At 33.4% G+C, this 6,509-nt stretch overlaps 1 long non-coding RNA gene across 1 annotated transcript; it reads left to right on the top strand.

Annotated features, from left to right (window-relative positions):
• The first annotated feature begins 2,812 nt into the window (after window positions 1-2,812).
• LOC145614026 (uncharacterized) lies at window positions 2,813-6,297 on the top strand. Its single transcript, XR_014107038.1, has 4 exons — window positions 2,813-3,008; window positions 3,151-3,180; window positions 5,513-5,755; window positions 6,020-6,297. It is a non-coding gene; the product is annotated as an uncharacterized LOC145614026 (long non-coding RNA).
• Window positions 6,298-6,509: the final 212 nt, after the last annotated feature.

Raw genomic sequence — 6,509 nt, 5'->3', positions numbered from 1 at the left:
GACCTTCTGGGGAAGTGAAAGGAGCTGGAGAGATGTCAGCTATAGTGGCCTAAACTGGAGATGGAGCTTGAAGGCTACGAAGGATGGTGTGACACACAACTATCCCTATGTACCAGGAATTCCTATGATGACTATGTTTAATTATATTATGCTGTTAAGCTGCTACTGTTGTTTAATTTCTATGATGACTATGTTTTGCTATGGACCTATAAAACTCTATTCAATGTATTAACTAAGCTTAAGTGGTGTCTTGGGCAGCTATGTTCTAATTTGTGGGATGTATTCCTACATGTGCTACTTATGTCTGGATTAGCATGTTTATCTACATATTTTGACTACCTATTATGGTTTCATTAGTTATTTTCAATGATTTTGGTAAATATGATTAGATTAAGCTCTAAAAGGGATCAAAAGATTAGATGTAGCCCTAAAAGGCATCAAAAGATTAGATTAAGCCTTAAAAGTCATAAAAAGATAGGTTAAATAATTACATACCTTCCAAAGTTAAGCCCCCATAGAGCATTATACAGTTATCCATAAAAGATTCAAACTACTACCAAAGACTTAAATAATTGTTTAAACCTACTTACATAAGTAGAGCATATACACAAGAAACAATTTGCATATTTACATCCATAAACTTCCAATAAGACCTTCAAAAGGGGGTAAAGAGTTTATTTGGCTTCCCTATCCAGATAGTCTACTTCTTTGGTGTCAGCTGCATAGAGGCCTGCATTGAGTGTATATATAGGAATTGAATAAGCATCATCAGTGTGGAATTGAATCCTAAATCAGTTGCATGGCAGTCAAAGTGTATATAGCTAGAGTTAAATGCGTTTTTGATAAGGAATTTGTTGAGTAAAGGTAAAGATATAGTCTAGAATGTTGTGTCAATGTTTTTAGGTGTTACACAAATATTGATCTACTAGATATATATTGATCAAGTCAAGGGGTGTTGTGAAGGAAACATTATACCATTACAACAGCTATTGATCATACCAACTAAACACCCAAAAAAAAAAAAAAAAAAAAAAAAAAAAAAAAAACCGAACATCACATTAGTCCCTTTCAAATAGTTTCTATTTTGTAAGCACATCAGTCCCTTCCAACTAAATTACACCGGGTTAGATGAAGATGAGATAGAAATAAACAATTTATTTACACTAATCAAAGAACAACTAACCAAGCCACAACCTACCTAGGGCTGCACACAAACCCAAAGAATGAGGGCTTAACATATATAATTTAACATATGTAGTAGGCCAAATTTCTTGATTAAACTAATATGACTAACTACCCCTTATGCATTTGTTTATTCTAAGTTAACTAGTAGTTTATTTGGAATAAGTTGAGAAGATGGTCAGTTGTTTGGAATAATTTTTGGTACTTGATCATATTCAAGGAAATTATGTTTCATGTAATCTAGATAGAGGTTAATAGATTGCAATTCAGAATCACTGATTAGCAAATCCATTCCATTCCATTCATCCATAGAATCCATTTAGGTGTGATTGTGATAGCAGAATCAAGGGTTAATACATATTTTAGGACTTATAGGGTCTATTAAACAATGCTAGTTCACTTCACTTCATAACCAAATCTGACTATACACACACAGACTAATGAAACACACATATGGTACACCAATTCTACTATGGATGGCAATAAACTAAATCAGACAAACCCCACACAATACTCTATTTATTCCTTCAATGACATACAATGAGACAGAAATCAACTACAATTAAACATTCCACTCTCCCTATCATACCTAAATGGAAACCTACAAACACTAAGAATAGCATACCCTAGATAAATTAATATCAACATCCAAAAGAGGTAAACAACTACAAAGGTGCTTACATTCTAAGTGACCCTATTTAATTTAGATAAAGTAGTTGAATTCAGTTACAACACCAAACAACAGTTATTTTCTTCCAAAATTCAACAGGATCAGGACACCGTTAGGGAACAAAAAATCTAAAAAACTAATTTACACAAATCTAAGTTCAATTAACCAACTACAACCCCTCATAGGGCTTCACACAAACCCAAATAATTAAAAAAACCAATAGACAATTATCAAAAACAGAAAACCCTAACTTTCTGAGTGATCTGGAGACTAGAGGTAACGGCCGCCCCAATACTGGCTGCTTGTGCTGTTAGCGTTGTCAGTATCGTAGTCACCGGAGTCCACTTCAAGGTCAGACTCATACCAGCTGTCATCGGCGTAGTTCCATTCTTTCCCACTGTCATCATTCTCATATCCCCACTCTCCCTGGTTATCTTCACCTTCCTCCTCCTGGTTATCTCCCTAGTTGTCCTGATCCCCACCCTCCTGGTTATCATCATCACCGTTGTCGTTGTCAGCTTCATCATCGCCTTCTTCTTCGCTATCAGAGAGGACGACATTCGACTTTTCCTTCCCTTCAAGGTAAACACGATAGGAGTTGATATCAGCCATCAAGAAGACGAAGTAGACGTCGAAGCTAGCAAGGTTTTCGGCTGAATTTTTTGTTGGATCAGGCTTCAAGACGGTGGGTTGAAAGGTCTTGATGTTGCACTGATTTGGCTTCCACTTGCCATTTTTTGGAGTGTGAGAACACTACTACAAAAGGCGTGCTTTTTGGACGCTTTTGGTTCGACGTTGTTGGTGTGGCGTCAGCGTATGTATTTTGGTACCGTCTTTTCTAGACGCTTTTTCTGGTCGAAGATTTTCCCGACACTTAAAAGTGTCGGGAAAATCACGTGCTATGCACGTGAGTATGGCTGCCCGCAATTTTGAAATTTTTAATGAAAAACTTAGCAGGTTGTATTTTCACCCTCACTCGAATCAGGTTCACAAATTCCCAATTAAACCGCCTATCCATACTAATCTATTCTGCTCTCCTCTAAACCTAACTCCATCATCAGCGACAAAAAAATAAATTCCTTTTTGGTTAAAATCTGGGTTTTGCTTGCTAAACTTCAAGGAGGGGTTTTTGGCTCGTCACTTTCATAAATTTGAGGTATTAACTTACAATTTGCTATACAATATTGTTTCTAGGTATATATCTATCGTTTTTGGTACCTAATATATCACAATTCTCTAAATTTTCGTTAAAATTGGGAATTATTTCTTTGCATGTCTTCTATTTTTAGTTGGTGTAGAACAAGAATCGATCTCGATCTTATTGCGAGGTAAATTTTTTCCCTTAATTAGATAATTTTATTTCTTTTTATGTTGGTTTTTTTGTGAATTCTGTTTTCAAATCCAAGTTTTCACTTTTTTTTTATTTTTTAAAGGAGTTTATTGGTTTTTGTTATGATTTTTATGGCGTTTTTTAGGTTTTTAGTTTAGAATTTTATGGGTTTATGATATGAATATTATTGGATTTGAATTTTCTGGTTTTTTATATGAATTTTCTGGTTTTTGATATGAATTTTCTGGTTTTTGATATGAATTTTTTGGTTTTAGTTGAAATTGATAATTGCTAATTAAATGTTATCCCTTGCACGAAGCTGGAGGTTTTTTTGTATTTCTTACATTTTTGTTTAGTTTAGATCATTGTATTATTCTAATTTTGATAATGCCACTATGCTCTTCTTATATTGCTCATCTAATATTCCTTTGGTGACATTATGACTTTTGAGGTCAAAACAATGGCTTGTGGGCATCTACTATCTCTGTCAAATAATTATTTAAGCCAAATAGTATCACTCTGAAGGGTGAGAACCCTATTTCAGAATATGACCACCTATCTTCTTGTGTATTACACAAACAAGGTGTGATTATGCTAGCAGTAAGATTCCTAGTTGAATTTGCCTTGTGTGATTACACTGTCCTTAAGATAAGCTTAGCTGATAGGTGTTTCCTATCAATGTTTTAATTAGCAGCTCTTGGATGTTAAACAATGTGTTTGTAGAGGTAGATCACCTGAAAGCATAAAGGAGGTTTTTTGTTCTGAAGGGTAAGAGAAATTCAACCTAGTATAAATTTTCCAGTTGGTATAAACTACTAATTTTGTTGATAAAATAGTAATTATGTTACTTTATCTGTGGTAAATTATTTTAGCAGGGTAAAAATAATTCCAAATAGTAGACACGTTGACAGATTGACATAAATGTATGAAATTTACATAATTGACAGAAATTTAAGTGCAGAAAGTTTACTTCTAAGGTGGAACAACACTGTTAAATAACTCGTCATAAATGATATGCATAATGTTTAAACAACTCTATGATGTTTGGAGGGAAGCATGAGGCTAAAATTTTAATCAACATTAGTTAACACTCTTAAGAGCACATCTAACATGTAAGTATCAATTTTAATCAATATAGTTGCTTTCAGTTACTGGGCATGACTTAGCATATTCAATGTGCCAGGGTGCCAGACATAGCTTAATTTTTTAATTCCTGTGCTTGTAAAAGGTTTGTCTTATTCATAATTTTAATTGAACTTAATATTTCTACTACTACTTTTTCACATGCACCAACATAAGGGCACAACGAATAGGATTCTTATTCATGCTTAAACAGGCAATTTTTTACCGTCTGTTCAAATTACCTTTGCTGCATTTGTTTTTCACAAAAGATGGCTTGTGCGATGCTATGTTTGTTTTTCACCCATAGATGGCTTGTGAGAGAAACGTAACTAATGGCTGGGCCACTAGGCTCTCCACTGTCGGGCTGTGATTCAAGTTCTGACCATTTAAACACTAAATTGTCTTTGGTTTTCATACATGTAAAGATATGCATCTCATCTGTTTAATCCTATTGCTCTGATATGCTCTGATAGAATCCTTAAATTCTAGAACTATTGCTCATAATCCTGAGAAAATGTAGTGAATAGTGAAGGAAATTGCATGTGTATTCTGTTGTGCAAGATGTCCTTTTGCAGCATTTGGTATATTCATTCCGTGCTTAATATTGTGATTAGCACTAATGCTTGCAATCAGAAATTGGCATTTGATTATGGTTGCATACGAAATATAGGCCTTCAGCAACAGGTATCTTTAGGCCCACCCTCTAATGTTTCCTAGCTGCTGGATGCTATTAATTGAAGCTTCAGCACTGTATCTAACCCACTATAATATTCAGTGTTCTGTAGTGTACTTACTGCGTTTTACATGTTTGTATTCAATTTATTGCTTAGTGAGATTACTGAGATACACTTTACATGTTAATATAGCAATAATTACTTTGTAATCTAATAAGTTCTGGTATTGGGATTGGGTTATAATTAGGTGTTATTCATTGGAATATTGACTGAATTGGACTGTTAGTTGGGACTGGTAGATGATCTTTGCCTACTTGATCTTTATTAATTATGAGCATATTCAATGTGACTAGCACTTACTGCTGCTCATTTATAAAATTACTCCCATTTTTACTGCTGCTCATTTATAAAATTACTGCTGTTATGAGGCCTAATTTACATATGCTGATGCACTAACTAAAATGCTCAAGGATCCAAAGGATCATTTGAAGACATAATGCTGTTATAATGCACTAACTAAAATTACTGTTGTAGCTGATAAGCTTTCTTTTATGGGAGAACAAAGTTCAAAGCAGGAGAATGTGTCCCTTTTACTTACCCTCCAGCAAACTTCTTTGACATTTATGCTACTGAAATTCCTGATATGGCTCCCTAGTCTTCTGTTGATGGTTTAATCCAGTAGCTCCTTTTGCTAACCTCAGACTACTGAAAATTTCCTAACTACCAGTCAACATTCTGGGATAAGTGCCATATAAAGAGTATTATCACTCTAAGTCAGTAAGTAACTGTCAACTTATCTGCAGTATATTTTTATTACTTCATAAGTACTCTGAGTGGCTATCTTTTTCCATCAGTAACTCTATGATCTAATATAATGTGCTCCTTTTTGTGTTTTTTAAGTTACAGATTTATATATGTGCATTGTACATAATTAATTGGACCCAGATTAAAGTATAATGTCTGTATATTTGTCTCAAATCGATTATGAATATTGAGCCTATATTGTGTAATGTACTAATTTATACTTTTTTTTTTGTGAAGATTGGAAAAGGCAATGTAGGAGCAACAAGAGAATAGGTCGGGACACTTGAGCATCAACAAGAGAATATATCTAAGGCCATCATCTATCTATTTTGGTTTTTAGTCTTATATTAGTGATGTATTTGTTTAGGGACAAGCTACTATAATATGCGACGTTTTTTTTTAATAATTGTGTTGATGTTTTCTTTTATAAATTTGGCAATTAACTACGTACACTTATTAATGTTGATTAATTGTTGTTTTTTATTTTTAATCTAGTTATATAGAATATTTGTTTATTTTTATTTTAATGTTATTAATTTAATTAAATTTATGATAAATTTATATAACTTTAGTGTATGTATGATGGTAATAATTTAATAAAAGGAAAAAAAAGCTTAAAATAAATTCTAGACGCTTTTTAATGTCTACATATTTGCACATTTTCAAATTTCAAAGAATTTCCCGCCATACCATAGGCCGACACAAATAAACGCAAGACAACAAAAAG

Source organism: Chenopodium album, chromosome 3 (assembly GCF_948465745.1).
Source record: "Chenopodium album chromosome 3, dcCheAlbu1.1, whole genome shotgun sequence".
In the NCBI taxonomy this organism is placed as follows: Eukaryota; Viridiplantae; Streptophyta; class Magnoliopsida; order Caryophyllales; family Amaranthaceae; genus Chenopodium; species Chenopodium album.
Note: the sequence above shows the minus strand (reverse complement) of the source record. Positions and strands in the feature narration are given on the sequence as shown.